Source organism: Stylophora pistillata, chromosome 5 (genome assembly GCF_964205215.1).
Source record: "Stylophora pistillata chromosome 5, jaStyPist1.2, whole genome shotgun sequence".
Taxonomy (NCBI): Eukaryota; Metazoa; Cnidaria; class Anthozoa; order Scleractinia; family Pocilloporidae; genus Stylophora; species Stylophora pistillata.
The window spans coordinates 3,673,130-3,693,380 of record NC_142523.1 but is presented as its reverse complement, the minus strand read 5'-3'; the positions used below and the strand labels follow the sequence as shown (position 1 = coordinate 3,693,380).

General features: G+C 38.0%; 1 protein-coding gene and 2 long non-coding RNA genes across 8 annotated transcripts in view; 2 read left to right on the top strand and 1 right to left on the bottom strand.

Moving 5' to 3' along the window:
• LOC111340789 (TNF receptor-associated factor 5) overlaps positions 1-20,251 on the bottom strand; it is a 65,085-nt gene that overhangs the window by 33,379 nt on the left and 11,455 nt on the right. The gene's annotated exons all lie outside the window — the stretch shown is intronic.
• On the top strand, positions 1,140-8,033 carry LOC111340790 (uncharacterized). Of its 2 annotated transcripts, none has more exons than XR_016001909.1 (3): positions 1,140-1,557; positions 5,220-5,404; positions 6,346-8,033. It is a non-coding gene; the product is annotated as an uncharacterized LOC111340790 (long non-coding RNA). The 2 variants fall into 2 exon arrangements; XR_016001910.1 differs by lacking the exon at positions 1,140-1,557 and adding an exon at positions 1,592-4,377.
• Positions 17,753-20,251, top strand: part of LOC148729865 (uncharacterized) — a 53,894-nt gene continuing 51,395 nt past the window's right edge. For all 5 annotated transcript variants that reach the window (XR_016001615.1, XR_016001612.1, XR_016001613.1 and 2 more), the window contains exon 1: positions 17,753-18,189. This is a non-coding gene — a long non-coding RNA (uncharacterized LOC148729865). The remainder of the gene's footprint in view (positions 18,190-20,251) is intronic.

The window sequence follows — 20,251 nt, the reverse complement described above, 5'->3', positions numbered from 1 at the left end:
GTGAGACTAAATCAATGTTTCTTTGAATGACAGGGTCAAGCTTACATTTATAGGTTAAAGATTTTAGATTAAAATATTTCTTCTCTCGCATTGGGATATTAACGATAGGGATGGCAAAGAATTACACTTTGGAATTTTAGTCAGGTAATATAGGCGGAGTCATGAAAAAAGGAGCAAAAACTCGTCCAAAATGTTCTTTACCTTTCAGGCAGATTGACAAGTTTTATTTTGGACGGAATTTACCATTTTCCCGGTTTGCACGGCCTCTAAGAGATTGAGCGATAACGCCGAACAAAAGGGAACACCTCCTTGGTGACTTTCGTTTGAAAAAAACCATTTACTTCCATGGAGATAAAGACGTCTGCCTCCCGGCAAACCATTCACGCTTTTTTACTTCATTCCTTTTACAACACATTAGCATACGTAAGGGTTTTCATGTTAGGTTCCTTAGGAAAGCTTGTTGTGCTGGTACAGTATTTGATGATTTTTATTCACTTCATATGTCTTGTATTGATTAGTGAAATCCATGACCCACAACGAGTAGGAATAACTGACTGCCAGCGAATCCAATTATTTTTTGCGCATAAACGTTATTATTCCTAATTTTCATGTAAAGGCTGTAAATCCATTTCAAAATTTCCTGAAATACCACAATGGCTCAAATGAGAAGACTATGCAGGTTTTTTTTTTTTTACCTCGCCTCAAGACGTCCTGTCTGAAGTGAGCTTAACTCGTCAGTTCCTTCTGAGCTGCAAGAAATTGGGAAACTCATTCCACATACAGTTTCGACAAAAGATAATCCAGGGCTCTTTTAAAAATTCTTTCCTCACAAGGGAAGATTGAAGGAACTAATAAAAGACGCGTGTCTCCCCTCTATGATAAACAATCATAAAACGCGCTGCGATTGGTTGACATTAAAAGACTGGACAATGAAATGGCACGCAGCCGTCTAACATTCGCCGATCATGGCAGTTCTTAAAAGCGCAAGAGAATCTGCATAAGGTCTTTACTTTCCCCGCTGGGTTTACGTCTGGCTTGTGTAAGTTTTGCTAGTCACGCAATCTACTCACGCACAATAGTGTTTCAGTGATTGGACGCGAAAGCGATAGATCCATGATTAGATAAATATTCCATCTACAAGCGTCATGTGACGTTGACGTTTTGTATCTCAGTTCTCTATCACTCTTCTCGACATTATGGTCTATATTATGGAAAAAAAACTAAGCGTCCGTGATCAAGCCAAGCTCAGTTAGGGCTTGAGAATCTCTTTATAAAGGTAAATGCCCGCTCGTGATATTGAAATCGACCTTGGTTTGTCGAAGAACATTCTGGATGGAGACGTGTGAATTGTTTCTCTTGACGGTAAATTAGTCCTTAAGCGATGTTACTCCGTTAGCATCCAGCATCAACGTACACTAAAACAAGTGATATCAAGGGAGTTTAGTTTGGTTAAGCTAAATTGGACAAGCATTCTTCGTTTTCACCTCTCGTGTGGGATTCAGTCTTCCATTTGCAGGGAATCTATCTTCTTTGAAAGACCAGGTGGACACATTTAAGGTATATATATCCATCTTGCATGAAACATTCTGCATTGTTCCTTCTGGTCCCTTTTTGAACAGCGAAAATTAATTTTTGAGCATAGGTTTGATCTCAGGACTATGTCGGATCTTTCACCTTATTACAATGAGATTATTTCGTGGTGAATCATTCGTTATGGTTCTGGCTAGACGACTTTCTAGGGCATTTCTGAGAGCACAATGAAGCAGAATCATTGATTAGTTAAATTTATTCGATCGTCTGCCAGTGTGGAAATTTGACAACATCATAAGCGTTGAGGTAGAATAACTCCTTCGCTCAACATTTCTAACATGCTCATGAAAATAACTGATAAGCACTGTGGCCTGCTGGCCTTTAAGTTTCCGGCTGCAATTACAAGAGTTACGTTGTTGGTACTGTAATTAGAAGTGTAGTGCGACCGATTGTAGCTTTTGCTTTCTATTACATCTCCTAAGTCTGTAAAGACACCAACTAATGGTTTCTTGAATAGGTTTACGTTTGGTCTCGACCTCTTGAAAGATCGTATTATACATTTGTTCGAATTTGTAATCGGTGCTATTATTCTTACGGGCTCATTTCTATTTCAGCAAATATAAACATGATTTGCTCTTTGCTATGTACGTTTTTTTCAACGCAAAAAGTCAAAGACTCAATAATTTTTAAAGCTAATCATTTCCTGGTCATCAAGCCGCTTGATAGAGCACAAATTAAGTGAATTATTGTCACGCAGCTCCGGAGATTATTGAAGAGAAAGCAGAAGACTAATTTGCATTAAAAAATTTAGAGAGCTATGAAAACCTGACTGCTGAACTTTTGTTTTGACTTCATTTAGGGATCACCACTTTTCAGTTAATCACTGTAATTTTTCTTCTCGATCTCATTTTTCGACGAGCAAGTCTAGAATTAACTTTCTCAATCTATTTCTCTCAGTCTTAGTATAAAGGACAAACAAAGCAGTCCGAGTTGGCATAGAGCTTCGATGTAGTATTATTAAAGTAAATTGCGCCCGGGAATTTTAATACCTGTACAATTTCAGAAAATTTAATTTTGATCATGAACGGTCTGTTCGAGAGATTATCGATGCAAACTCAAAATGTTTACATCTAGTAATCCAATTGTCAAAGAACAAAAACAAAATAGTAACAAATTAATCTTAAATTATAGTTCCTATTTGGTAACCACTGAATATATACTAAATATGTGTTCAGTGTGTTCAAAAGATATACAACAAATCAACACTTGGAACCTTTACACTGGGAAAAACTGAACCACTTGCCTGTACTCAATGTTTGTAGTAACCAAGCAATCGGTTCTCTATATTCACATATCTTAATAAATTCGTGTATGTCATTTCTGATAGAAATCAGTTTCAATATTCTCACTCGCGCCATGTTATTCACTGGACTGGACTACACAACGCACTGCTTACGCCACGCACATTCTCAATGTAAGTACTGAACAATTGGTTCATACTTTCATCACATGTTCTGGTCTAGTGTTGATTGGTCAGATGCAACAGCTCCGAGTTCTGAGTTCATAGTCCACGAGGTTGAGAATTTCGTCAACAGACATTAATAGAGTAAAAGTCAGTTTTTCATGATGAAGCTCAAACTTTTCGCAACTAGTAATCCCATTGCAAAGAGCGGAAAAAATACAGTAGGGCCAAATTGATTTTAAATCGGTGTTCCACATTGGCAAGAACTCTGAGTTCTCAGCTGAGTTCATAGTCCACGATGTTGTAGATCTTATCCTCGACAGATGTTGTCGCGCAAGGTTTGCTAAAGAAAAGATACAGCTAGACAGACGGTAGTTATTGAACAGAATTTTTTAGTCGGTGTAAATCATCTTTTTACTGTTTTATCGATGTATTCTTTCACTGAACGAGCAAATCTGGGATTAAGTTTCCCAATCTCTTTCTCAGTCTAATCTATATACAGAAAAAACTAAGCAGCCCTAGTTGGCAAATAGCTTCGATGCAGTACTACAATAGTGAATCCACAATATAAACGGTTTAGCGATTCGCGCTAAGAGCGGGAATTTTATTAGATCTAAGATTTCAGAGGACTATCTCAGGTGATCTGTTCGAGTACTTTTTGATGGAAGCTCAAAGAATTCGCATTTACTAATGCTATTATAAAGAACGAAAAAAACCAGTAGGGCTAAATCAATATTAAATTGCTATTCCTATTATGTAGACCAATGAATGTTTTATCTTTGGTAAGACAAAAAGAAGTGAAAAACCTTAAATTCAGGTGAGATATATCGATATTTACCTCATTGTGAAGTGTCTACAAGCCCTACCATCGCAAATTATCCTTGTAAGTGAACGGGATAGGGAAACCAATGATATATTATGTTCAGTTTTCCCTTATTAAGTAACAGGACACTCCCCCTCCCCACCCCTTTACCTACCTCCTAATAGGTTTCATCTGGATTTACATAGAAAACAATTGTTTCATACTTCCATCACATGTCTCGATCTAAGGTTGATTGGTCAGATGCAACGACTCCGAGTTCTGAGTTCATAGTCCAAGAGGCTGAAGTTTTCACTCAGTAAGACATTATTAGAGGTAAAGTCAGTCTTTCATGATGAAGCTCAAACTGTTCTTGGCTAGTGATCTCATTGCGGAGAACGGGAAAAAATGCAATATGGCCAAATTGATCCTGAATAGATGTTCCGTATTGGTAAAACAGTGAATACATCGTCTCGTAAATACTTATTATACTCGATGGCCCGTAGCCCTCCCGGCGCGATTTTAAACGAAGAATGAAGAATAGAAGCAGTTTCTGCTGGGTACATTTAAAGGGGGAAAATTGCAGGTAAAAGTAATGAAATAATTCGTTTAGTTAAAACAAAGCTTACGGCTCTGTACAACACTTAAATATTAAAGAGTTTAATTATATTTATTTGCAAGTTTATAATATAGTTGTGACATGGCACGTTTTGCCAAAAATGTTTTCTAAATTGGTTACGCTGTTTTTTGAACCTCGGGAGACGTCGATTCAAATATCTGAATTTCAACGTTTCGCTGGGAAATATTGTGACTCACCGTGGACGTTAAATGAACACGTATTTTTCGAATGGAAAACGAACATAAGCAAGACTAGCTGCGTGTTCGATCGATTATTTCGATGTTGTAGACAAATTCAATTTACTAAGTTCCATTACTGGACTGACCACAACCTATAATGATAGAAAACAATTTCGTGCAAGATAGCTCTCGTGCAAGTTGTTTTGAAATGTGTGCAACCTAGCGCACGGTCTCAGAGAATAAAACTTATACCCTAGCTCATGCGAATCGTATCAGATTGACAGCTGTGTACCGTGCCTGTTCTTAATTGGCTAACAGAAGAGGTGTGCTTGGGGGTGTGTCGACATGATCTGTTTGTAAAAGCATCAATCGTAATGTCTTAAATGGCTTGTACTAGGTCTTGACCTTTTAAAAGATCATAATGTTTGTTCGAATTTACTGATGCATGGTGCTGAAAACAGTATAAAGAGGTTCCTTTCACGGTAGACCTTTCAATAAATGTAAACATGATGTACTCTTCGCCATAGTAAATTTTTCGTCTCAAGATACTCTCGCTGTGGAGGAATCGATCCCTGAGATCCACCGTGACTGAACTCTTTAATTAACATGGCTTCACACTTTATTCTCCAGGTAAGGGCGAATTCATACTTTACAATAGCATGGTAGTCAGAGGTTGAAAAGAAAAATCAAAGCTCATCCGTGCACCGCAAAATCTTCACAGAGCAAAATCATGAAACTGAATTTTGAAGACGTTCAGCTCATTGTCTCTCTTCGGACCAACGGGAAACGTTTTTCAGATGGAGCCGTGTTTGAAGGTGCTGATAAATATTTATAATAAGAACGATGAATTTTTCAAGCAATTTTCAATATTAAAGCTGCTTGCTTTGGTCATTTTATATAATGGTAAATTCAAACACTGCAAAATTCTTATCACGAAACAGCTTGTGATTGGAGAAGTAAAATGGTTTGGTCTCAGGTAGCTCTATGTACCTAGATACTTGAAAAAAATTTGAAGGATCACTGCCGTGGATTTGGCGACTTTGTTATCCCAGCTGGTTTGTCGCTGGATTCATTTTAGAAAGACTACGCGAGTAATCCGACCCTCCAAAGTTGTATTTGGTAAACGAAGTGTATTCTTTGTGTTTGTATGTATTAACTGCCAATTAGATGTCGAAGTCTTTTTCATGGCAAGTCATTGAAATGGATTATATTAGAAACAACGTGATCCTAGAGAGAAGATACGATTGTCTTGTTAACATATGTTATTGAATGGGTGAAGTATTGTTGAATTAAAAAGATCCGTAACGGTGATATTCGTTGTGCTATATAAAGGTGGTTTCTGTCTTAAGAAGAAAACAAAGAAGGGACGTTTGCGGATTTTTTCCATCTCCCCCTGATAGACTGTCAGCGAATTGCGTGTAATCTCAATAGTATATCCTGATATGTTTGCGGGGGGCGGGGAGGGGGTAGAGTCCGATAATTTATTCGCATGCTTTGTTGCGGTATCTAATTTAAACTGTAGGGCAATTTATGTACGTGAAATTCTTATTAATTCGAGGCAAATTTGCTGTTTTGTTTAAAAACTGGGAAGTCTACGAGCCAACTTCTTAACGTCGTTTGGTAAAACACATATACCGGCATTTAAGCGAAAATATCTAAGTGGACGTACAAATCTCTTGTAAAACTGAAAGACAAATGTTAAGAAGTGCTGACTGCATTCTGCAAGCAAAAATTTCATTTTTACCTCATTCTACAGGCTCTCTTAATCCTGTGAAATGTTCCACGGACTTGTTTTCCCAGGGAAAAATGCAGGCTGTGAACCACAGACTCGAGCTATGTAACCACGATCCTCTGATAGCGTAAATAACGTCGCGGCTTCTTTACGTAGGAACCTCGAATGGACTTTGTACCGTTCACACGTCGATGCATCAATGCATATGGACGTCGACGGGAAGGGAAGTGCCTAGGACAGCAGTCAAAAGAAATTCATATACACGCCTGGGCAACTTGTCACTGACTATCCAATCGTAGCAGAGGTATCGCATATCACGTGTCAAAATAACGACCACGCTTGAAATACGTTGATGGTTACCGGTAGTTGATTTTCCTTATTGATCTTTAATTACAGGTACAGCCATTGTTCAATGACAGACACTACCGAATCTTTATGAGCTATTGTCTTTTTTTGTTTTTTTTTTCTCTTATTTTGATATTTTAGGTCACGAGACTCAACGTAATCAAATGTGCTAGCCAAAGCAACCAACTGAAAGCCACTTAAAAGATGCTTCGAATGCATATTTGATCACGTTGAAGCGCCGACCGCTTTGATATCAGGCCCTAGATGCTATATTTCTGTGCATTTGAAATGGTTAATAATAATAATAATAATAATAATAATAATAATAATAATAATAAAGGTCTTTATTAAGTATTATTGTGCAAACAGACGTGCAACAATTAACATGAATAACATGAATAAAATGAATAAGGAAAAAGAAAAGGTATTAATTACTATTGAAAAGACATCTATTAACCGGTTATAGTTCTTTTAAAAAGTTTGAGCCATGTCCTTGGTTTATCATTAAGGTTGATTTTTATGAGGAAAATATCAAATAAAAGTAGTAACATGAAGTGTGCAGCTCTGTATCACACCGAAAGATTAGATAAGAATACAGTTGTCTGTAAAATCATAGTATTTACAATGACCTCTGAAATCAGTTAAAAACATTGCGTGGGTGAGTCCCTGTGGAAGTAAATTGGAATCTAATCGGACAAACTATGAGTGCAATTAAACCAAGCAAGCCTAGGCATGTTCTGTCGCTTATTTTAACAGGAATGAATGAGTGAACTTTAATAATTACTCCTGTACAGGCTTGTCAGCAACTATTTACAATGGTAGACAATTTACAATCACAAATGAACAACTTAAAATAGGGTAATAAAAATGAAAAATATATATATATGTCCAATGGTTATCATACGAGGACTATTTAGGTGCCCCTCTTAGGGAGTCCTTCAAAGAATGTTTCAGTGACTTTACTGACGGCAAGTTCACTAGGTCACTACTCAGGGAATTTAATAGTGAAACTGCTCTATAGGCAAAGGTTCGTTGACCGTTCGCGGACCTTTTTAAAATGGATCTGAAGTTTGTTGCTATGCCGCGTAGCTCGATCATGTATGGTGGTGCGTTTTTGTAACTTGTTACACAAGTAGTCGGGTGCTAAATTATTGGTTCACTTATGGGCCATAACTGTATCTCTAAGTTGTAGTGTCTGGCTCACTAACAACCAGTTAAGTTGGTGCAATAGAGGAGTAACATGATCGTGCTTCCTGGAACCGGTGAAGATCTTACAAGCGAAGTTTTGGATCAGTTGCAGTTTCTTTATATTAGTGGAGGATGTATTTGTTGACCGCACTGTTGAACAATAAAACATTTCTCCGATACCAGTGATGAAATAACAAGCATTAGTGTTTCCTTGTCGAAACTGTTTTTCACTCTTTCGAAACTATCAGCCTTTAGTCATTTGATTTTAACTCTCTTGATCTGGACTAGTTTTGATAAACAAGAAGAGACTAGGTAAGAAGTGTGACTATCATAGGTCAGGTGTGAGTCAATGATCACACCCAAGTCTCTTGCTGAGTCAACAGGGGTAAGGGACTTCCCCAGGAATGACACCTAGAAATCATTGGAATGTCTATTTATCAGCTGCCTTGTGCCAATCAGCATAGATTTCGTTTTATCGGGGTTTATTAGCGACTGGTTTTCGCAACGCCAAATAGCGACTCTTTGTAAGTCCTCCTCGAGCTTAATCTTGGCATTGTTAGAGTCAGTTGCATTGAAAGATAATAGGACTTTAGAATCATCGACATAAGACTCAAGATGGCAAGATTGAGGCGCGTATGGCAGATCGTTCAAGAAGATGCAGAAAAAAAGTGGAGAAAGTATCGCGCCCTGAGGAACTCCGTGTCAAAGACCCGTTCGATAAATTCAGTTCTGTAAGCGCAAACCCATTCTATTAAAAACCGTTCATAGTTCCTATCAAAGTTGTTTAATTAACACTCTCAGAAAATAGGGACCTTAAGCAGTAGGGATGACGATTTAAAAATGAATTTGAACTTTTAATTAGAATTTCGAAAACGGATGCACGTGTTTACCATCTCATACGGCGCCACATCTCAACCTCAACATTACGTAAAAAAGTAGCGTTGAGTTCCAAATAGAAATTTAAATAATTTTCCGTCGCTGTTTCGGTTCGCAGACGACGCAAATTCTGGTAATTTCACGTCGTTGCTTTGCAAAGGACGGCTAAGAAATATACCAAGTTTTAAAATGCACGTACTGAGCAATTGTTCTGCTAATTAGATCTTTTTTTCCACGTTGTTGCTGCCGTCGCCGTCGTGGTTTGCGTAAGGTCCCCATTAACACCCACCTCACGGATCGTAGACTGAAGATCTATTCCTGTCTTACACAAGAGGTATATTCGGACATGTGTCGAAGATAGAGATTTAGCTTGTATATAATTCCGAGCGCCTTGGCCAAGTAAATTGTGCATTTGGAATGGATTTCAACACGATCATCTCAAAAATTTTTGAAACCTCAACTGAATGGACGCAAAGCTAAATCGATTTAATTACAGACCAGTTGCCAGTGACCCAAAAGGGGTCATATGAGTATTAAATCAAGATTCTTCGATTTGAAAAGTTATTTTTAAATTTTACAACCTTCCAGTCTCAACTCCAGAGTAAGAACTTTTTCCTGCTATTGAGCAGCAGAGGTTTTTAATCGGCTTGTGGCTTGCAAAATCCCCATTTCAATTCTCAACGGAGCTCAAATGTTCCAATTTCGAGCTGATGTTGACATAATTCATTTTCTAATGCTTACCTTGAGTTATTTTTTGCTTGTTTTTTTAATGTTGGAAAGACACACAAAACTGTTCTTAGATTATTTTTGCTTAATCTCAGACCTTTGCTTGTAGTAATACGTACTTATTGACAGAGTGGGAGGGCCGGGCGGGCAAATATTTGGCTCGAAGTTATTTTTTCCTTAATTTTTTTTGCAATAAAGCGACGTGATGGCAGCAGGGCCTGACGACTTTTTCTGGACTGGCTTGCGTCAACCCGTAAGCTTTCAACGGGTAACGAGCTAAATTTTTGGACATATACAGGCTAAATTTTTGGAGCACATCATTTGGCAAAAAGAATAACAGTACCGTCATCAATACACCGCAATCAAGAGAAGTTAACAATTTCTCCTGACAATATCACAAAGTTGAAGAATAATCGCATTTTTAAAATGAGCAGAGAGCATTCAACTCTGGGGGGGGGGGGGTTGGTAGTCTTCACTCTTTTTCTCTTGACTAACGGAATTCGAAATCTATTTGATGTGGCGATAACAGCAAATCATTTTTCGATCGATCAGTTTGTCGGTAAACAGTTCGTGGTCATCGTACCTGTTTGGTTGGTGTTTTTAATCACTTTTAGCGGATTAGAGTTCTTTACCTTCCTGCTTCGCGAGGTTTTAAGAACAATTTTCCGAGAAAGTGAAGCAAAGTTGGAGATGAAATTTTTTAACCCCCCTTCATTTTTTGTGTGGAGGTAGGTTACCAGGGGTGTTTCGCAGAACATGTTAACTTTCATTAAAAGGAAACGTAACCTTCGAAATCTTTTCAAAAAATAACAGCTTGAGTCTTAAATATGCTGAATCTTATATATGCCGAACTGTCACACCTTGCGAGTGGTGTTGCGTAACTATCCGCTGGTATTTTGCCAATTAGTTTCCTTGAACACAAAGTCGCACGGGAATTTTCTCCCGAACAAGGGGAATGAACAAAAACAGCCATATTTGGATCGGCAGGTGTGTCGTTGCCATGGTAACTACACTTGAAGTCGGCCTGAGATCTACGTTTTGACCATAAAATGCACTCCCAAGTTAAAATAAATGAGTCTGGTTCTCGGGCGTACGTGAACCAATTTAAATGAAATTCATACCAATGGTAGAGGTACACTCCTAGTTCATAAAATTTGCCGATAAAGTATTCTGGGTCTTACGATCAAGAAGGCAATGCTCGTAATACTATGTTGCCTGTCAGCCATTTTGAAGAGCAGGAAAAACAAGCACAACCATATTCGGAATTTCTCCGAAATACTCTCGCCCAAAAAAACAAATTGGCAGCAGAGCTTAGATAGGTTTTGAACGTATGGTGCACGATCCTCGCAGTAGAGAGCGCTATTTATGCAATAGCGAAAATCAGACCTGAAAAAAATCAGGCCTGTACGGGATTCGAGCCCCTGACCTCTACGATACTAGTGCAGCGCTCTACCAATTGAGCTAACAAGCCAACTGGGAGCAGGCCGTTAAGTTGACTCGTAATAAACCCGTGATGATATATCAGATACGATGACTATATGAAGTTCATATATTTTGAACTACGGTTATAGATACGTATGATGCACGATCCTCGCAGTAGAGAGCGCTATTTATGCAATAGCGAAAATCAAACCTGAAAAAACTCAGGCCTGTATGGGATTCGAACCACTGACCTCTGCGATACTAGTGCAGCGCTCTACCAATTGAGCTAACAAGCCAACTGGGAGCAGGCCGTTAAGTTGATTCGTAATAAACCCGTGATGATAAATCAGATACGATGAATATATGAAGTTTATATATTTTGAACAGCGGTTATAGATACGTATGATGCTCGATCCTCGCAGTAGAGAGAGTTTGACTAATGGTCGTGGGTCGTGGGTCGTGGGTACAAGTCGTGGGTCGTGGGTGTGGGTGTGGGTGTGGGTAAAAGTCGTGGGTGTGGTTAATACTTAATAATAAAAATAACCATTTAAAGAGTTTGACTGATGGTCGTGGGTCGTGGGTCGTGGGTACAAGTCGTGGGTCGTGGGTGTGGGTGTGGGTGTAGGTGTGGGTAAAAGTCGTGGGTGTGGTTAATACTTAATAATAAAAATAACCATTTAAAATATTAAATATAATAATACATAGATTTTATACAACCCTGTCATTCATTAATTTTAAGTGTACTTTCTTCTAGTTATTTTATTTTGTTTATTCAATTTACCCTACTTTACGTCTATTTTTATCTGTTATCTCACTGTCAATGAAATTATTAGTTTCAGTTTCGAGACATGAAGAGAGATAAATCTTGTAATTACATTAAATTAGTTTCACAACACGATAATTCCGAATCTGTCACCAGCGCGATCGCCGACGAGCGTCCATTGGTCGGCTACTCTGGGATTTGATTTTTTCCCTTTTTCTGCTCTCTAGGGTAATTGTCAAGGGAAATCCACAGCACATTCTTTTGTTCTCTTGCGGTTTTCAAGCCTCAGACGATAAAACTTTCCCGAGGTAATTTTCTTAGGGAAAAATCGGTCACACTTGCAAATTTGAGTTTCCCTAGGGAAACTGTCAACAAGTCAAGTTTCTCTAGGACAAAACCCTGTAGTGTGACCACAGCTAATATCGCGTTTACGATCCTCCACTGTCGAATTACCAGTCTGGCAGAGGCTATGTGTGTGCCTTTTGAGTCAGTCGACTTGTGTACAATCACTTTTTCTTTGTGTATACAGTGTGTAATTACCAGATTTATCTATCATTCTTTTGTCATTGATATTGTCAGACGAGATCTCGGAATTTCTGTTCCTTGGCCCCTGACTTCAGCCGCAAATATAGAATTCACGAGCGCTTTCGCAATTTTAACGTTATAGTAATACTATATGAAATCATTTTTGGTACAATCGTATAAAGCAACTCGGGTGTCTCGTTAACACAGACCTCGAAAACGCAGAACGCAGACCGCAGACCGCACAGCTCGAAAAACGTGTACACAGTGTGTAATTACAAGATTTATCTCTCTTCCCTTTATTATCAAACGAGATCTCCGAATGCTTCGCGAAACTGAAACTAATTTCATTGACAGTGAGATAACAGATAAAAATCGACGTAAAGTAGGGTAAATTAAATAAACAAAATGAAATAACTAGAAGAAAGAACAGTTAAATTAATGAATGACAGGGTTGTATAAAATTTATGTATTATTATATTTAACATTTTAAATGGTTACTTTTATTATTAAGTATTAACCACACCCACGAATTTTACCCACACCCACACCCACACCCACACCCACGACCCACGACTTGTACCTACGACCCACGACCCACGACCATTAGTCAAACTCCAGTAGAGAGCGCAATTTATGCAATAGCGAAATCGGACCTGAAAAAACTCGATACCTTGACATGACCCGACCAATTAAATACTTTTAAAAGGCAACAGAGAAATATTAAGCTAACTTGATTTGCACCGAGCACTTAATAATTTTTGTTCCGGTTCAGTGTAAGGGTTTCAGGATTATAGGGAAGAGTTAAATGTAACGCCACAAAAAAAAAAACAAATAAACAAACAAAAAAGGATCACTTTTTTCTTCCCTTCAAATTAATGTCTTCCTCATACAAGGCAGGAGAAAGGGAAAGGCTAATCACTATTAAAAGTCTTTTCCAAATGAATAGAGTTCGCTCCAAAAGACTGAGCTAATGACTTTGAACTTGACATAAATTACCAAAGAAATCGACACGGCTCTTCTATGGATCATTTTCTGTTGATGTCTACTGAGTACTAACAAGCTCTCATTATGTGTTCACAATCTTCGGTAATCTCTCGGCTCTCTCAACTCAACAATTGTCCGTAAAATTATAGTGAGGTACTTATAACGTGCCCTGAACTTGTTTTATAACTCGAAACAGCTTATCTCTTTTAAAAAATTTTCCAACCTGGTTGTGCAAGATAAGAAAGCTAATTAAAAATGTTTTGAAATGACTGAACTAGGCGTAACTGTCTCGACCCACTCATCTCCTATTTGACACGCGCCTTAGATTGAAAACATTGGACTGGATCTGTTTTCAATTGGTTTAAACAATAAATGTGTTCGGGGTCTCTAGGTTTCCGAATGTTTGCGAACTAATATTGTGACAGGTCATTCAAATTATGATCTAAAAATTACCGAAGTTTGTGAACACATAATGAGAGCTTGTTAGTACTCAGTAGACATCAACAGAAAATGATCCATAGAAGAGCCGTGTCGATTTTTGGTTATTCAAAATATGATCTAAAAAATGAAAAAATCAACACAAATGACGCAAACCACATCGTTCAGTGTGTAGCATTAAGAGTAGAAAGACTTTCCACCTTCAATTGCACTGCGCGACATCACAGTTTCCTTTCCTAACTATGCAATCAAATCATTTCCATTCTAAATATTTTTGTCGCAATGTGTGGCCTTTTCAACTATCAACTAGCAGGCGAGCAGTCTGTCAAACAAACCATTTCTGACACATATTTCTTGATCCCTTCCACTTTAATTAAATGAGTAAAGGTCTGGAATGAAGGCGAATCGTCACTACAGTTTCATTATTTCATTATTTCATTATTTCTACAGTCGGCGTATTAGATTATCTTGGAGTTTTGACGCAGCAAACTACGCGATCGATCATATTTTCTTGTGGAAAAGAGAAGATACGGATTTGACACTCGATACGTATCGAGGGTGCCGTGTATCGTCAATGAACCATTTGAATAGAAAAAACATTTGACTGACGATGAGGGGATTCCCCTTTTAGGCCAGGTTTGTAATGAAATGTTAATATTTTGTCACAAATTAATCTCGATCTGTCTTGTGACGTCAACAACAACTGCAATTTGTTTATCTAAAACGCTCTGAATGTTTAATTACTTACCCAGAGTTCGTACAAATCGAACTTTTTTTTTTTTGCCTGATAAGGCGTATGTCGTATCGACTTCAAAGCTGAAAAAAGTTGTTACAAATATCTCGCTTTCAATAAATCCAAATGTTATTATACTTAAACCATTTGTTTAACAATGATGGGGACAACGATTAAGTTACATGGCAATAGCTATAAGAAAGTAAGAAAAAAAATACGGAGTGGAAAATAATATTTTGAGAAATTTCTATAGCCTCTATGAAGCTTCTTGGTGATGCCTCTTGGAAAAGCTTAGTTTTAGAAAAACACCGTGTCTTACAGAATTACGTTATTAAATATTGTTGCATTCATACTTCAGCGGGCGATTGAAAACTTTTACTTAGCTCTTTTAATATTTTATCGATCTTCTTTACGTCTATTGGGTTTACACGCACGTCTTCGTTTCACGTCATTCCGATGTCACTGTTGGTTCACAACTGAATATACTTAAATGTACGTGAGCCACACATCGTCTCATACAGATAATAGATATATGTACAGGTATTACAAGTTTCAAATTTTTAAACAGACGAGGGCTGCGAACAGGCTTACCCTTTTCCTCCCAATCTCCTGAACGGGACCTGCTCGCAAAGGTGACTCCCACCTTTGAATTATACCTTGCTTATTGAAAACTGCGATGCTAGATAATAATCAGTCCAAAAAATATTCCTTTTGCCCAGCAACAAGTCCATACTGACGTAAAATGTTTACTCCCGATTATCTTATCAAAGCTATATTAAAAAGAACTGATCAATTGAACAGTTTTCGGTAGTTAATATTCAGAATGAAAACTCAACTTTAAGAAACAGTTTATCATCCTTAACGTAAGGAGCACCAAATACTTCCTCGATTGGAGCAAACTTTACTAAACCACATCCTGTACGACTGATCTCTTCTGTTGGCTTTTGAAACGCTACCATGTTTGGCTTGGCTTGAATGATTTGGCTGATGTGGCGTTCGTTGCCACCTTGATCTAAGATAGAAATGGTGATTCGTGGAGTGAAAGGCCATCTTGTGTGAATATTATCATATTTTCCGCTCATCATATGAACAAAAACAGCGACGAATCGATTTCTTCCCTCACCCAGTCCACAGGGGTACATTCGTATGCCAAGCAGGTGTTCATAGTTGTCGGAGTAAAAGGCAGGACTGACAATGGATGGTGCCTCTCCATTGCAATCGACTTGACATAGCTGACGAACCTCTGTAAATTCTAAGATGATACACGTTTCTTTAGGATTTCCTTTGCTTCGAGTGGCTACTTGTGCTACAGATCTAAGAATGCAACAAAAGTCATTGTGAGCGGTACCCAGAATCAGGTCAATTAAAGAGCAATGTGAAACAATAGCAGCCAATCCCGAGTAATTCCGGGTTCATTGAACGCACAGTAGAGTTTTGCTTAATCCTATGCAAAGAATTTTATTTTCAACTGATCATTTTATTGAAGATTTCGTACTATAACTTAACCTGGCAGTCTCAGTCTCCAATTTTTGAACTCCAATTCTCCAATGGTATCCTCAGTTGGCTGATCCCTCTGACCCACTGAGCTCACTGCATTAACACTGACATCATATAGCAGCTGGGCATATGGAGACATGACTTGTACCTCTGGCAGTCTCGTTTCCTGCACGGGGTAGCTAAAAGCAAAACACTGCTGCTCATTACATGTACCAGATTCTCGTTGAAGGATAAAAAACTTTTGAACTTTTTTGCGTTTTGGTAGCAAAATCGTTGGAGATTAAAAGAAGCATTACCTTACTTCCACGCAATCTTACAATTTTGCGTCACCTTGTTTCGGATCAGTAATGATAACGCAACATTTTTTCCCACAGCACAGTCCTAAGTGTCTTCAACAAAATTTATCTATTTCAAATCACAGCAAATTTCATATTTTTTGTTTCCAAATTACAAAATCTTTTCTCATTTCGGACAATTGGATGGAAATTTCAACTTTCCAAAACACAGTTTTTGAGCCTTCCCCCTCTCCTCGGTTTTTGCATAAATGAGTGCTTCGTAGGTCCTATTTTGAGAATAAAGCTCACCGTGCTAGTACTCTATTTAGATTTCATGATGGATTCACTCCATATTTCTTGAATTCATTAGCGAAATCTATCGCCCGTTGCGAGTAACTTTGACTGTCTACTGGTGAATCCGAGCTGTTTTTCTACATAAACGTTATTATTCTCAATATCTAATAACGAAATCTGCCGACTCCGCGTGTAGGCAACTGAGCGACCTTGGAAAGAAAATCGATCGTGTATTACAACCAGTTTTCACAAGTACGAAAATCTCTGAAGATTTGAAAGTCACGGAAACAAATGATGTAATTCGTGTGATTCGAATCATATAGGCTACACGAGCCGTCACCTCCACCTACGCATTCAGGAGCACAAATATTCCGTCATAGGTAAACATCTCAAGAACGAACAAAATATAACACCGAACAATCTTCATGAGTAATTTACCATCCTAAAGAAATGTCGCGGAAAGTTTGACTGCCTTATTTATGAGATGCTTTTCATAAAGAAAGAGAGACCGACTCTTAACACTCAAGAAGACTCCATACCAGCGAAACTTTTTTAAATTACGTTTATTCTTTTTGTTGATTTTGACCTCATCAATATGTACTTTCCCACTTTCTTCTTATATAACGTTACTCAACTTAATATAATTTGCATTTGATAATGGTGACATGTCGTCGCCGAAACGTCATGTTTTAATATCGCTGATTTTTATTCTGAAATATTCTCAATAATCCTGCAAAGGCTGTAAAGCTATTTCAAACTCGACTTGAAATAACATAATGACTCAAACGGGGAGATCATAGGACTTTTTTTTAACTCGTTGCAAGACGTCCCGTCGGATTTGAGGTTAGCTCTTCAGTTCCTCGCGAGATGTAAGAAATTAGGAAACTCATTACTGATTTCGCTTTGACAAAATATATTCCTGGGCTCGCCTATAAAATCATTCTTCTCGTCCACGCAGGAAGATTGATGATACTGATGAAAGATGTGTGCCTCCTCTCTGCGATAGACAATTGTAAAATGCGCTTTGATTGATTGATATTAAAAGATTTGACAATGAAAAGACTCACAGCCATAAAACATTCGCTAATCATGCCAAGACATTTCACCTATTTCACTGATTCACCATTAAGTCTACATAACTTGTGGAGGCAATAACAAATGTAAAATGGGCTTCGATTGACAATCAAATGACTCGCAGCCGTCAAGCATTCGACAATCATGGCAGTTCTTGCACGCGGAAGAGAATCTACATAGAGTTATTACGTCCCCGCTAAGTTCTCATGTTATCATTTGAGTTATAATTACATCTGGCTTGTGTTTTGCACGTCACGCAATCTGCGCATGCACAATAGTGTTTCAGTGATTTGACGCGGAAGCGATAGATCATTCGATATTCAATTTGAGGTTTGTAACTCAGTTCTCTATCACTCTTGTCGACACCATGGTCTGCATTATGGAAAAAAACTGAGCGTCTGTGTTCGAACCAAGCTTAGTTACGGCTCGAGAATCTTAGTATAGAAGTTAATATCGCTCTTGGTATTGAAATCGACCTTGAAATCGTCTGTCGAAGAACATTCTGGATAAAGAAGTGTGAATTGTTCCTCTTGACGGTAAAGTAGTCCCTAGATTTTACTCCACTAGCATCTGGCATCAACGTCCTCTAAAGCAGATGATAACAAGGGTATTTAGTTTGGTTAAGCTAAATTGGACGAGCGTTTTTCGCTTTCACCTCTTGTGTAGGATTCAGTCTTCTCTCTGCAATGGATCTATCTTCTTCGAAAGGTCTAGTGGACACATTTGAGGTATGTACATCCATCTTACATGAAAGCATTCTGCATTGTTCCTTCTGGTCCTTTTTTGAGCTGCGAATTTTAACTTTCGAGCTTAAGCTTTGCTTGATCTCAGGACTGAGGGATTATTCATTTTATCATGGTGACATCATTTCGAGGTGAATCATTTGTTATGCTGATAGCTAGACGAATTTGTTTATGCATTTCTGAGAGCGCAAAGAAGCAGAATTATTGATTAGATCAATTTATTCCATCGTTTGTGGAGCGTAAACGTTAGAATAGGAGAACTCCTTCGCTAAACATCAAACAGGGAATGTTAGCACAAATCATGTGAATATTATGTTTCCTGAAAGCCATTAAAGACTTTTAACCCAAATAAAGTGGGCGCATTTCATCAAGTTATCCGCCCGCTCATGGAGGGATTTATCCGATTCCGTTTCGGCGTTCCGTAATTTCCGTTAGTTCAATGCTATCAACCGAAAAAAAATGGCTCCATCAGCCCGGCGAGAACCGCCTGCTACGCGGGCTGCATTTCAAAAAGCTTAGCACGTTCCAAATACAAGCTGCTACTGTTTAACAATTTTAAGAAAATTAAAGTCAATTTTCGACGATTCATCGGAACCTAGATTAATTTGAAGCCACACGCAAAAGAGAACAGAGACGGCGAGAAAAACCTTCACGACAAAGGCGCGAGTTTCTGACAGCATCAACGAAATTAATTAGGACCATTATCTTGAAATGAAAATAAAATAAGAGCTTAAAAATTTTGTTTCGGCAAACCATGCTCACTCTTCCACGTACATACCTCATAATGGATCAACTTTTGAAAGTTTTGCTGTCAGAAGTTTCACACGCGTCAACCCGATTGGCTTTGATGCGTAACTCGAGACTGTGGAGTTAATAACTAGGAGAGCATGAATTTCCCCAATACCGTAACTGCTCCAAATAGAAACCAAAAGAGAGATCGAGGTTTCCTAGACCGGACGTCATCATGAATGACCTCGTAACTTTTAACGTGACCATCTACCAAAATATATAATGAACGTGTCAACATAAAATGGCTTAATGATCAACCTCAAAGAAGAAATATAATTTTACTTAAATGTGCACCAAATTGAACAGGCGAGTTTTAAAAGGAGATGTGTAATCACCGTTTCAACAAACTTTCTTGTTATTTTTTAACTTTGTGCCGTCTAAGGCGATTTTTGATTTATAAAAGAGATAATTATTTGCAGACTGACCAAGTGAAAATTCAGAAGCATCGTGGCCTTTAAAGTTATGTGTATATTGAATTGCTTAATTATCAATTAAATTTTATAGTAGTTCCAACAATCACCAAAATAAGTAACATCTCTTTTCAAAACTAGTGTTGCTTCACAATTCACCGAGTTGGCAACGCTTTTTCTTGAACCCCAAGATACACTGTAATTAGAAGAAATAAGCATAAGTATGTTTATTCGGTTATTTCTATATTTTAGACCTTTCCAATAGTAATAAAAACAATCTTTTATTAGGAAGCTCCATCACAATAGTGGTTTACATAGAGGACTTAAAGTGTATTTAGTTCCATTTTAAGTACAACCACATCCTGTTTAAACATATTAATTTGTTTCTAGTAAGAAAGTTTTCATCAAGGTCAGCCAAACTCTCCTTGAGGAAAGGATTATAACTAGAACATTTTGAATATAACTGAATCAACCCAAAGTTAAATTGATTGAATAACAGACCACTTGTCACAACTATCAGTGATCCAAAAGGAAGCATATGAGTTTTGAATCAAGATTCACCGATTTTTAATTTTTCTTGATCAATTTTACATCATTCAGTCTGTGGATATTCTCGACAGGTCAACTGCAGCCAATAAAAGTGATCTAAGTATGATGCACGATCCTCGCAGTAGAGAGCGCTATTTATGCAATAGCGAAAATCAGACCTGAAAAAAATCCGGTCTGTACGGGATTCGAACCACTGACCTCTGCGATACTACTGCAACGCTCTACGAATTGAGCTAAGAAGCCAACTGGGAGCAGGCCTCATATATTCATCATATCTGATTTATCATCACGGGTTTATT